Raw genomic sequence first — 14,389 nt, 5'->3', positions numbered from 1 at the left:
TTTTATACAAATGGAATCAGTATGTATTCATTTTCATCCAGCTTCATTCACTCAGAATGTTCTTGTGTATATCAATATTATATTTTATTTTTGTTATGATTGTTATTTTGTTGAGAGTTTAGTAGCGTTTAAATGATACCCTAGGGTTTTAATTTTTTAAGATTTCGAGATCATTGTAAATTCACATGCAGTTGTAAGAAATAGAAAGATCCCTTATACCCTTAACCTAGTTTCTCCCAAAGGTAACGTCTTGGAGTATCTGCAAGTACATATCTACAGTACAATATCACAGTCAGAAAAGTGAAGTTGATACGATCCCTTTACTTTATTCAGATTTCACCAGTTTTACACACAAATTTGAGTATGCGTGTTTAGTTCTATGCAATTTTATCATCTGTGTCGTTTCCCGTGACTACCACTACACTTAAGATACAGCGAAGTTCCATCACAAGGATCCCTCATGCTCTTCATTTATCACCACAGCTACCTCCCTCCCTCCTCAACTCCTGGAATCCAGTAATTTGTTCTTCATTTCTCTAATTTTTTCATTACAAGAATGTTAAATGGAATCATTCAGTATACAACCTTTTACAATTGGCTTTTTACACTCAGCACAAACCCCTTCAGACCGATTCAAATTGTTGTGTGTATCAATAGTTTTTTTTCTTTAATGTGAAATTTTTGTTGTACATTATTGTTTGTCAGTCACCATATAAATGCATCCCTTCACCCAATAGTTTTTTTTTTATTGCTAAGTAGTATTCCATGGTATGGATATACCACAGTTTGTTTAACCATTCATTTATTGAAGGGCATTTTGATTGTTTTGATTTTGGACTATTACAGATAAAGCTGATATGAACATTCCTGTGTAGGTTTTTCTGTGACCTTAAAGTTTATTTCTCTGGGATAAATGCCCAAGAGTGCAACTGCTGGGTCGTGTGGTAATGGCATGCTTAGTTTTGTAAGCACACCATTTCCACATCTTTCCACAGTGGCTGTACCATTTTACATTCTCACCGGCAATCTATGAATGATAGTTTCTCTGCATTTTCACCAGCATTTGGTGTTATCATTAAAATTTTTTTTTTTAGTTATTCTGGTGTGTGTGTAGTGATATCTCATTGAAGTTTCCATTTGCATTTCCCTGATAGTTAGTGTTAAACATCTTTTTATGTGCTCATTTGCCATCTGTAGATCCTCTTCATTGAAATTTATATTCATATCTGTAGCCCATATTCTTTCTTTTTTTCTTTTTTTGATACTGGAAGAATCAGGCTTTAAGGAATTTGAACACAAGTTTCCAGGTATACATAAATACATCTCCATTTTACAATTGCTGTTTGCTTCTTCTATCTCTTAATCTTTTTGGACAGTGATTAGAGTGTTTTAACTCTCTTATGTACGCAGCAAAAACTTCTTTAATATGTCCTTATGGTCTTTTTTTTAAGACAGTTGATCATCTGAATTTCTAGGACTTCTTGTAGTAAATTATTTTTTATATTTCCTTTCTATACACCTACCGCTAGCTAGTTGTTGCCTCCTAGAACTTGGTAAGTTTTCTGTGATTAAATGATACTTTTAATTTCTGTATCAATACAGAGCCTCTTTGTTGGTCTCTCCAAAATAATATTTTCTTCCTCTAGTGCATTATTACAGTCCCTTTTGGCTTCTGTTTCTTCCTCATGGAATAATTGTGGGTGCTTGATGCATCCCTTACTTATAAAATGCTGGGTTGGGATTCCTATCCTTGACATTTAAGATGATCCATTAGGGGCTTATATGTGTGCATTTTCACTCCTACTGCAAAGGCACTGGTCTGCTTTATGACAGAGAGCTTAATGTTTCTCCATTCTATCATTCCATCCATCTTTGGTCCTGTTCCACAGGGTACTGCAACAGAGTCCAGTCCTTGTAGCATACTACACAACATGTGAGTTTTAACAGTATGATTAGCCCATAGTTGTTGCAGGTGGATGACGCTGAACTCCTGACCCTCCCTGTCATAGATCTACTTGATATTTTCAAACTTCAAGTCATACAAGACTACAGGAAATTCTGCAACAATACTGCATTGAGGTTTCTGGGGATTTTTCTCTATGTTCAGCAGCTCCTCAATGATCTCTGGCTTCTCCATTCCTTGGCCAATCAGAAAGAAGACAAGCATCATACAGCAGAGTTGATGATAAAGGAATCCCTGGTCAATCACTTCAAACTGATATAACTGCAGAGGTTTTTACCATCTCTCCTCACCTAGGTTCTGGCCTACAAGCTGTACTTGAGCAGACAGAATAGTCCACTGAAAATTAGTCACTCTGTTGGCTACATCCATTTTATACAAGTTCTTGAAATCATATGTGCCAACATGCTTCTGAGCTGCATAATTCATGGCTACAATACCTAAATCAGCATGCAGGAGAACAATAGCAGTAAGTCCACTCAAGACAGCTGAACCTAGCACTGGAGCTAGGTTCCACAGGGGCACAGGCCAGTATATGGATGTCTGGACGAGCACCTGATTGAGAATGTGGATACAATGGATCTCTTTAGCAGCACTGTTGACTTCCTCTTTTAAACCAAAATCCTCTGGGGCCGGCTCCGTGGCTTAGCGGTGAAGTGCGCGCGCTCTGATGCTGGCGGCCCGGGTTCAGATCCCGGGCGCGCCCCGAGGCACCGCTTCTCCGTCCAACCCGGGGCCGAGTCCCACGTACAGCAACTAGAAGGATGTGAACCTATGACATGCAACTGTCTGCTGGGGCTTTGGGGGGAAAAAATGAATAAAAAAAAAAATCTAAATCAAAATCCTCTGAATCCTTTCCCCTTGGAAAGTGAGAACAAAGGTCAAGAGAAATCACCTGCCCGAAGGCACTTAACTTCTTTATCTGTTCACCCACGTCAGAGATTGTTGGATGTCTATCTGCTTTCTACTAGTCAAGTCTTGGTTAGAGCCTCAGTTTCTTTCAATAGTATTGTTTGTGTTTTCCTGACTGGTAAAGCCCTGGTATCCCCAGCCCAGATAAGCTATCCATAGGGCTACGTGTCTTCAGCCCTGAGCACTGAAATCAAAAGCACCCTTAGTTTTTCCAGCTTCTGAAGACTTTACTCTAACATTTGAGTCCTTCTTGTTGTTGGCCTGTTCCTTTTTAAGTCATTGCACCTCCTTCTCCAGTTCTTGTACTCCTTTCAAGAGTTTCTCAGTCTAGTTTCCGTCTATGTTATTTTCAGCAATGATATGACCACCTCAGGAAATAAAGGAATCATACAGGTCCACCTACCTGCTGGTTGTGGCCTACAACTGTAACCCATTTTCTATTTCTTTTATTGTTGAATGTCAAGAGCTCTTTATATATTTTTCATAAAAGTCTTTCGTCAGATATGTGATTTACATTTTCTCCCAGTCTGTAGCTTATCTTTCAGCACCTTTATAGGAGCTTTCACAGAGCAGGTCATTAATTTCAAGGAGATCCAGTTTATCAGTTTTTCCTTTTATGGATCATGCTTTTGGTGTTAGGTCTAAGAACTCTTCACCTGGCCTTAAGTACCGAACATCTTCTCTAAAATTTTATAGTTTTACATTTCAATCTGTGATCTATTTTAAGTTAGTTTTTGTATAATGTATGAGATTTAGGCCAAGGTTCATTTTTTTCTTTTTTGACTATAGATGTGCAATTGCTCCAGGACCATTTATTTAAAAGGCTATTCTTCCTTCATTGAAATGCTTTTCACCTTTGTCAAAAATAGTTGGGCATATTGGTTTGGGTTTATTTCTGGGTTTTCTATTCTGTTCCATTGATCTGTGTGTCCATCCCTCTGCAAACACCAAGCTGTCTTCGTTATTGTGTCTATATAGTAAGCTTTAACACCAGGTAGGGTTATTCTTTGCACTTTATTCTTATAACTCTTTGTGGTTTTGTTGTTAGGGTAATACTGGCTTCATGAAATGAGATGTGAAATGCCCATCCCCTTTGATTTTGTAGTAGAGATCGTAAATTGGCATTAACTCTTCTTTAAGTGTTTGTAGAATGTTTCAGTGAAATCATACGGACCTGGATTTTCTTTTTCAGGAACTTTTAAACTACAAATTCAATCTCTTTATTGGTTATAGGACTAATATTGCCTATATAACCTTGTTGGGAATTTTTGGAGTACTTTGTGGTTTTTCAAGGAATTGATGCATTTCTTCTAAGTTTTCAAATTTATCAGCATATAGTTGTTAACAGTATTCTCTTATTATCCATTTAATGACTGCAGGATCTGTAGTGATATTTTCTGTTTCATTCCCGATATTGGTTATGTGTTGCCTTCTCTAATTTTATCTTTGTTGGTCTTGCTAGAGGTTTATCAATTTTATTTTTTTGAAAAAATAGTTCTTTGTCATTGATTTTCTCTATTTTATTCTTCCTTTCAATTTCATTGATTTCTGCTTTTATCTGTATTATTTACTTCCTTCTGCTTGCTTCCATTTATTTTTCTTTTTTCTATATTCTTTAGGTAAGAACTTAGGTCTCTGATTTGAGAGCTTTCCTTTTTTTCTAATGTGAGCAGTTAATGCCATAAATTTCCCTCTCAGTGCTATTTTAACTCTGTTCCATATATTTTGATATGTCTTATTTTCATTTTTCATTTCAGTTTTTTTTTGTAATTTCTCTTGAAACTTATTTGACCCATTGGTTATGTAGAAGTGTGTTGTTTAATTTCCAATTGCTTAGAGATTTTCCTGTTGTCTTTCTGATTTACAAATTTCTAGTTTGATTCCATTATGCTCAGAGAATATGTTATTTATGATTTCAATCTTTTAAATGTGTTGAGGTTTGCTTTATGGCCCACAAGATGGTCCATCTTGGTATATGTTCTGTAGGCAGTTGAAACAAGTGTGTATTTTGCTGTTGAGTGGAGTGTTCTTTATATATATAAATTAGATCTTCTTGTTGTTTTTAGTTATTCTATTCTCATTGATTTTCTGTCCAGCAGTTCTATCAGTTGCTGAGTGTTGAGTGTTTTAAGTCCAACTAGAACTGTGTATTTGTCTATTTCTCCTTTCAACTCTATCAATTTTTGCTTTGTGTATTTGGAGTTCTGTTGTTTGATTGATACACATTGAAGATAGTTATATCTTTGTGGTGGATTTATACTTTTATAATCATGTAATTTCCCTTTGATGTTAGTAATTTTCTTTGCTATGATGTCTACTTAATCTGATATTAATATAGCCATTCCTGCTTTTCATTTTTAATTATGGTAAGATACATATAACATAAAATTTGCCATCTTAACCATGTAAGTGTACAGTTTAGCAATATTAAGTATATTTATGCAAGCAATCTCAAAACTCTTGTCACCTTGCAAAACTAAAACTCTATATCCGTTAAACAACTCCTCAATCCCCCTCCTCTAGGCCCTGATAACCACCATTCTACTTTTTCCCTATGAATTTAACAACTCTAGGTACATCATATAAATGGAATCATGTAGTATTTGCCTTTTTGTGATTAGCCTATTTCACTTAGCATAATGTCCTCAACGTTCATCTATGCTGTGGCATGTGTCACAATTCCCTTCCTTTGTTAAGGCTGAATGATATCTCATTGTATGTATATACATCATTTTATTTATCCATTCATCCATCAATGGACACTTGGGTTGCTTCCACCTTTTGCCTATTTTGTGAATACTGATGCTAGGAGCATGGGTGCACAAATATATCTTCAAGACCCTGCTTATAATTCTTTGGTGTATATACTGAGACGTAGAATTGTTGGATCATGTAGTAATTCTATTTTTAATTTTTTGAGGAAACTCTGTACTGTTTTCCATAGTGCCTGCACCAATTTACCTTCCTACCAACAGTGCACAAGGGTTCTCTTTTCTCCACATCACCTTCTGCTGAGATTGAGTGCTTGGGGTTGCTGAAGAGTTTTTCCTCAATGTTTGTGCTCTGTCCTTAGCTTTTGGTTGCCCCTATATGTCTGCTCCATACAGGGAGTGACTCTGCATGATTTTGCCAGTCACCTAGTGGTGAATGCTGTTGCTTGTTATTCATTGATAGGATAGCAGTATGGTGAGAAAGTTCTCTCTTCTCCTAGTCCAAACTCAGTCTTTGATAGGCCCTATGAGCCCCGTCTTCAGGAGTGGGTTCTTCAGTGTTCCTAGCCCTATTCCCCATAATAGCTAGACTCTCTCTTGTTATGGGTTTTGTGTGGGAGATCTCATCTCCCAGTGGTAGGAGGTCTCTAATGAGATTGGTATATAATCCTGTCACCTGTACTGTTCCCTGCCCTGCCCCTAGAAATAGAGGGTTTTTTTCCTCTATCCTCTCCCTAGTAACAATCAGTCTTTGCCTCTGCCTTGGGGATGACAGGATTTCCTGACCCTTCACCAGAAGCTTAAGGCTTTTAAGACAAGGGTCCAAGCAATGGGGCACGGTTTCATATTTTCCTGCAGTGAGACTTGATGCCCTGCTAAATGCCTGCACCACCAAGGGAGGCTCTCCACTGGTTTCCTGCCCTGCCTGCAGTCTTTCTCTTGAGCACCCATGGGAGGTCCATAGAAAAAAGCCCTCAAGCTGATGCTAACTCACCTTGTGTCTGTTCCTCCCAAGGCTTTGTTACTGTTACACTAACCCACACAAAAGCTTTTACCTTTTTTTTGAAATGTTACTGATTTCTTCCTACCCACTTGCAAGGCAGCCTCACATTTTTCTGCTGCTCTGTCTTGGGTGAGACAGCTCATGTGTCCATCTCCCCTTGGAGTTGGAGGGATGTCCCTCCCTGGATTTCAAGCTACTTGGTTGCCCTGAAATCTCCACTCTCTGATGGGTTCAAGAAAAATTACCATTTTATAGTTTATCTGAATTTTTCTTGTCACTCAGGTATGAGTGTACTCATTCAGTTTTCCATATCCTAGGCAGAAGTGGGATGATGCAGAACCTATATTTTAACCACTACATCCTACTGCTTCCCAGGACAGATATTACTATTACCTTCCTTTTTCAGGGATATTTTCAGGTGAGAAGTTCAGAGAGAAAAGATGAATTTCCATAGTCAAATACCTACTAAGTGGCAAAGACAGGATTTGAACTCAAGTCTGTCTGGCTCTTAAGCCTTTTAAAATAAGTAATAATTCTTCCTACATATTTATATTACCTACAAACGCACATTTTAATTTTTGGCAGAAAGTCTTGCCTGGTAATCTTGGGAGTAGGCAAGGTTACAAGCCTGAATGCACTTGTAATTGTGTGCTATTAGTGGAAATATCAGCACAGCCTGCAAAGTCCCTATAGCATCACACTTGGATTGAAATTGCTGCTTTGGATACTGGTGGAGGCACCAGTAACTGAGAGCTATTAGTGTTGTCATTATTGCCGCCTGGAACATCCCAGGAGGATGGCGCTTGTCAGTTGTTTCTACAGCCAGAGCCTTCTCTGATGAGATGTGCTTGGTAAATAAAGTTCTGTTCAATCACTGATGATTCTATTTGCACATATGTGCCTGGAAAATATCTCATGGAAGGCAAAAGACTAGTGCATGCTGAGCGCAGGCATATTTAATGGACTGAGGAGGGCAACCTTGGTAAAAAGCAACAGAAACCTGGAAACACCTTTGCCTCATTTCTCCACCATAGGACCATTATCAGGATAAGATGGAAGAATCACCCAGTCTGCCTGTATAAAAATGGCCTCGATCATTCAGCAAACATGTATGCAGCACTTACCATGTGGCAAAGCACTCTTCTGGGTGCTGGAAACAATTACACTACAGAAATGACTATCAAATAATTTTCTGCTTAAAAGGAAAGAGTTCCCTAAGGCCCCCTAAATTTCACCTAAACACTTGGAGTTCTTTAAAGCTGCTATCATACCCATTTCCCAGAAGTGATACTGCCCCTCTAAGTCTCTGGCCCAACCCTATGTCTTTGTTCTCCTTAATCTAGCTGAGCCAGGCCAGCATTTTGAAAAGTAATATTTATTCAGAATTAAGGGAGGACTTGGAGGAAGTACATAAGAATAAGTTAGAAAGTTAAAACTTGCCAAGCTTGCCAGGTCCAAGTTTCTATTCCAAGTATTGTCACATTGCTAACAACTGCAATGCTGTTCCAGACGTCTGATTTTCCTACTCTCTCACCTCTCTGCCATCTTATTCATCTCCCTCCCACCAGCGAGCGTCAGTCAGCTGCTCACATGGACATTCCCTTAGAGAAACACAAGGAAACCACGTTTCAACTACGTGAGTTAGAATCTTTTCACTTGGTTTTGATCTCCAGACAAAGAAGCTACATTTTCCGGAGGCAAATGACAAGACTGTGATAATTGATAATCACCATCATTATGAATAATTTTATTTCCTTTCAAATTTCTGATAGCATATCTTGTGTTTTCTCTTTCTGATTCACAATTAGATTTTACTGAATGTCCATTTTGATTATCTTTTCAATGTGCCAATGCTTGGATTAATTTTAATCTGTACTTTCAATCCAATAATTTGTCGCTAAATTTAATAATTCGTTTCTTGTGTCTCTCTTTGTTTTGTTTATATTTTTAACTTTTTGAGTTGCATCTTGGGTTCATTTGTTTTGATTCATTCTTCTTTAATGATGAAACTTCTTTGGACTTTGTCATGTGTACAATTTGCCTGCATTTAATAATAATACTAACTAAAACTTAAGTGCTTATTATGTGCTGCTTTTGTAAATATTTTATATACACTTATTTAATCCTCCCAATAACTGTATTCAGTAGGAAACTGAAGCACAGAGGTGTTATGTTTTCTTATATTTACCCAAAATCACATAAGTAGTAGGTGGTAGAGCCAAGATTGGAATTCAGGCAATCTGTCTGCAGATCCTCTCCTCTGAACCACCGTAATTTTGAAAGAAATCTGTAGCACTACCTGTGTTTCCCTTTGTCCCATGGCAAATTCTGGCTGGGACTTGGTGGCTAATTATGTCATCCTGGTACAAATCAAGATAAATAGCAACACACAATACCCTTGAGTCTTCATAAACTATGTATTAACGTCTGTAGTTTGGAAACAACTATTTTTTTTTCCACAGGAAGACTATTTCTTTTAAAGTGTGATCATAAGTAACTATTTTGTGAAAATCTTAACTTGAATACAAAATAGTGAATTGTTGAATTAGTTTTAAAGCCTTCATTTCTCTTTACTTCTCACTTCAGACTGTGTAGCCCTGAAATCTTCCCTGAATACTCCCAATACATACACTATGTCTTTAGGTGGCTTTACTCAGCTCCTAGAAAAATTTCTGTTCCATTGTAGGCTATGAAATATTTTGAATGAATATATAATTGAATTTTCAAAAGCAAACTGGCGATGATTGGAAGCAAGAAGATATTTCCAGTCTTAAAATAATTTGGACATTTTGCCACTTGAAATTAACTTTCTATCAAATCTCCAACTTGGAGAATAATGAAACTAATGATCTAGATTTATATGGGTAATATATCCTTCAAAAATCAACAACTTCCCAAAGAAGCTAAACGAAGATTTTTGTGACCAATGACATCCAAAACATTTTTCTTCTGCAAGTGGCCAAGAACCTACAGTTGAATATACAGGTTTACAAATCAGTTCACATGGGATTCAGTTGAATATTCATAATAACTCAGCAAACATTTGCACTTATTTTCATATGTATATGCCAAGATATGATGAGGTTCAACACTAGTATAATTTGTTCCTTTCACTTAATCCTTTTTATCTTAGGGGGCTTGTATTTGTACATTATAAGAAGGAGAAGGCGACTATTCATTGTCTTTTTAGGATACTATAACTGAGGGAAACTTGTTCTACCATTATTACTACCCCCAAATTGTACATTCCTCACATATTATAAAAATTAATGATCTTAAAATTACACATAGTATTGCCTAAAAATCAGTATTTACAAGACTATGCAATGTTCTATCTAAATACCTACATGGGGAGACCTGAAAACTGACACTACAACCACATAAAATATGTTATGAGATTTCTTTCTTACTACTTTCTTTGTGCTGTGTTGGGAAATCCATTTGGTACCATCTAGAAAAACATCTGCTACCCTTCTTGTCTTTACCATCATCATTTCACTATTTGCTTCTTTCCAAGCCAATATTGAACGGAAATTGAAAATGAGTGTACTCAAAATTAGTCCTTCAACTCATCCACTTTTAATATCAGAGAGTGGACAGAACTAAAACATCAATCAATGCTAAGTCAATAACACTTGGAAGAAAATGTTCTGTTTCTTGCTTCCCTAATCATCCTCCTCCTAATTACTTCCTGAAGAAAGTCTGATTTTGAGGACCATAATGTGACCTTCATTTTGACTTTATCTTGAGTCAAATCAGAAGTTTCATACATTTGGTATGTGTCAGCTCCCACTGTTTGAAAAAGTAATTTTGAAAGTGACAGTCTAAGTGATTGCCCCTAACCAAAAATGCAGAGACTGTGTCTCAGCTCAGCCCAATGGACTTGCTTCTTACAGCCCCACATGAAAAGTGGGATATTTGGCCATGGACAGCTGCTGCATTCACTGTTACCCAAACCTAAATGTCGTGGTCTGTTTCTTTCTGGCATGTAGACAGTCATGCCTTATATGGAAACATTTTGAATCGATAGAAGTTTCCTATCCATCTTATAGTATTGCATCTGACTCTATACCGCATTTTCTGAAAGAATATTATTCAGAATTTATTCTGAATATTTCTGTAGTACTTTACTCCATAAATATTCTGTCAGCCAAACGACTTTCCCTGTATTCGGTACCACACCCATTATTTACACTCAAAAAGGCGCTGAAGATAAGTCTCAGCATTCCGTGTGAATCCTGGCTTCTAGTGAGTACTGACCTGAAACATTTCTCCTGCACTTTGTGTACATAGGCCTGAATTTCAACATCCTACCAAGATACTAAAATGTGCACGTGGGGCTTTAGAAAATCACTATTTGTTTTTGGTTTTTTTTTGTGAGGGAGATCAGCCCTGAGCTAACATCTGTGCTAATCCTCCTCTTTTTGCTGAGGAAGACCGACTCTGAGCTAACATCTATTGCCAATCTTCCTCCTTTTTTTTCTTCCCCAAAGCCCCAGTAGATAGTTGTATATCATAGTTGCACATCCTTCTAGTTGCTGTATGTGGGACGCGGCCTCAGCATGGCCAGAGAAGCGGAGCGTCGGTGCATGCCCGGGATCCGAACCCGGGCCGCCAGCAGAGGAGCACGCACGCTTAACTGGTAAGCCACCGGGCTGGCCCAGAAAATCACTATTTTTTAACCATCATAGTGATAATTTATTCGGAACAAGATATTTATATAGTTTTAGCTTATCTACAAACAAATTATATGTTAATATCAAAGGCAAAATAGTACTTCACATTGGAAGAACTTAGCAAACACCAACTTAACTGATTAAAATGACTATCACTAACAAAGGGAGAAACTTACCTCATGCACCATGATAGGATGCAGAGAGAAGAACATAGCATCTTTTCAGTGGTATTCTTGCCAAAAATACATAACCTGGATCTATCGTGAGGAAAGATCAGACAAACCCATATCAAGAGACATTCTACATAATAAGTGGCCTTTACTCTTCAAAAATTTCAGTGTCATTAAATACAAAGGATTAAGAACTGTTGCAGATTGAAAGAGATTAAAGAAACATAATAACTAAATGAGTGATCTCAGGTGGATCTTGAATGAGCAAATGCAACTATGAAGGTTATTAGTTGGACACAGTCAAATATGATTATGGACTTTGAATTAGCAGAAGGATCAGAAAACTTTTTCTGTAAAGGATCAAATAGTAACTATTTTTAGCCTTGTGGGTCATTATAGTTCAAAAAAGTCAAAAAAAAAAATGTGATCATGTTCCAGTAAAACTTTATTCACAACAACAAGCAGCAGTGGTCCATATCTGACCTGAGGGCTATAGTTTGCAGGTCCCTAAACTAGAGAATAGTATTGTATCGATGTTGAATTTCCTGATTTTAGTAATTTTACTATTCTAGAGATATATCTAGAATTTTATTGTTCTAGGGTATACCCCCTGAGGTATTTAGGGTAAAGATTCATAATATGTATTACTTAACTCTTTAATGTTTAGGGGGAGAGAAGTAATATATATGTATAAAAAAAGAGAAAGAGAAGAAAGAAAGGGAGAGAGATTGAGAGAGAAAACGTGATAAAATACTGTTGACTCTGGTGAAGAATAAAGGAAATTCCTAGTACTATGTTTGTAACCTTCCATAAATTTGAAATAGTATCAAAATAAAATTTATCAAAAAATCTAAATTAAAAAAAAAACCCTGCACACCAGATGGATGTTTATTTTGTCATTGGTTTTCTAAACCTACATAGTGAATTCATCATTTTAAGCTGCTCTTTTCCCTCACTCACAATAGCTATACTTACATTAAATATTTTAAAACTCTCATTTTTAATATGTCTTCACTGAACATGCACTCTCTGTGGCTCTGTTTTTGTGACTCAGGAATGTTCTTAAACTTAGCATTGAGAGGGTATAGTAGAAAGAAATTCAGGGAGTCAGAGGATCTGAATTTGAGCTCCATCTTTGTTTCTTATTAGCAACATTTATAGGCAAGTCATTTAACTTCTCAGTTTACTCATTCATAACAACGTCATAGTGTTGTTCTGAGCATTGTGATGATGAATATGATGATGCTATAAGATCTATAAGGTGCAGTACACAAGTAAGAGAGATTTGCCCCATTTATAGTAACTAGATTTTCTAAGCTCAAGAGCAAATGCATAACATGCCATTACATTTATATATGCTTTTTAAAACATCAGATGGATTTACTTATATGAAACTGAGGATTTTGAGACAAGATATCAGACTAGCACGGGTTTTCCTCTCCATAACCAAAGAGGAAACAAAGGAGAAGTCAAGATATTGACAGAACACAATCCTACACTCCATGCCTGAAATAAATGTGTGAGAAATCCTTACACATATACAAAGTGTTTGGGACCCAGCATGAAGGGGAAATGACTAATTGAAACTAGAGAGGGTAAAGGACCCAAGGCAGGGAGGTAAGCCAGGGTAGATGATTCTATTTGTACCAATCAATTTCCTCTACATTGTCCCAGAGAGCCCCAAGGCAGAGATGTGACCGAGGTGGGCTAAGTCAGGCACAGAACTGGGAAGCACCTCCCAGTTGCACTCACAAACTTAGATGTGTACTTACTGTCCCAGCACGAGTCTCAGAGCACTCAGAGCCTTCAGAAACAGAATACATGTGGGAAAAGCAATGAAATAAATAAAAGCACAACTAAAAGAGTGTTCAAGCCTGGACACATAGATCTGTACCTGCTGTATTAATGTGGGGCAATCAAAAGACAGAGTCTCTAATATTGAATAAATTAAAAAATCCACACAATATCCTGTTTTTAAAAAATATACTTAAAACAAAAATACAAAATAGTTGAAAATAAAGATATGGGGAAACATATGAGGCACGCATAAACCACAAGATTTAACATCACACAGAAACATGTTCTTTGAATGTGGTGTAATTGAGGCAGTTTTTACACATGACCACAGATTATTAGAGACTCCTTCATTCAAGAGGTGAGCTCTATTCCCCTTCTTTTTGTGAGGAAGATCAGCCCTGAGCTAACATCCATGCCAATCCTCCTCTTTTAGCTAAGGAAGACTGGCCCTGAGCTAACATCCGTGCCCATCTTCCTCCACTTTATGTGGGACACTGCCACAGCATGGCTGGAGAAGCGGTGCGTCGGTGCACGCCCGGAATCCGAACCCAGACCGCCAGCAGGGGAGCACACGCACTTAACCGCTACGCCATGGGGCTGGCCCCTCTATTTCCCTTCTTGAATGTGGGTTAGCTTGTGATGGCTTCAGCCAACAGAGTACCATGGACGTCACTCTCTCAGCTTTCTGAGACTAGGTCAAAAAAAAGTCAAGCAGACTCCATCTAGGTCTTTTAGAATATTTGCTCTGTAGATGCGCCCTCTTGGGATGCTCCTTCTTGGAACCCAGCTGTCACACTGTGAGAAGCCTAAGCCAAATGGAAAGTCCACGTGTAGTTACTACAGTCTACCGTCCCAGCTAAGCCCAGCCTTCAATACCTTGCAGCCTAGATGCCAGATATATGAATAAAGAAGCCTTCAGATGATTGCAGCCCCAGTCATTAAATTTTTCCCATCGAAGGCCTCAAATATTGTGGAGCAGAGACAAGCTATTTCTACTATGCCCTGTCTAAATTCATGTCCCACAGCATCCTTTAACATAATAAAATGGTTGTTTTATGTGACAATACCTAACTAAAACAACTAAAATCTTAGAATAAAGGAATGGTTAAAATCCTGTGTGTCTTGAGGAAAAAATGCTAAATAAAAATGTTAAATAATAA

At 37.5% G+C, this 14,389-nt stretch overlaps 1 pseudogene; it reads right to left on the bottom strand.

Annotated features, from left to right (window-relative positions):
• Positions 1-1,568: 1,568 nt before the first annotated feature.
• LOC131400381 (tRNA pseudouridine(38/39) synthase-like) overlaps positions 1,569-14,389 on the bottom strand; it is a 152,641-nt pseudogene continuing 139,820 nt past the window's right edge.

Source organism: Diceros bicornis, chromosome X (assembly GCF_020826845.1).
Source record: "Diceros bicornis minor isolate mBicDic1 chromosome X, mDicBic1.mat.cur, whole genome shotgun sequence".
In the NCBI taxonomy this organism is placed as follows: Eukaryota; Metazoa; Chordata; class Mammalia; order Perissodactyla; family Rhinocerotidae; genus Diceros; species Diceros bicornis.
This window is presented reverse-complemented; position numbering and strand designations above follow the sequence as displayed.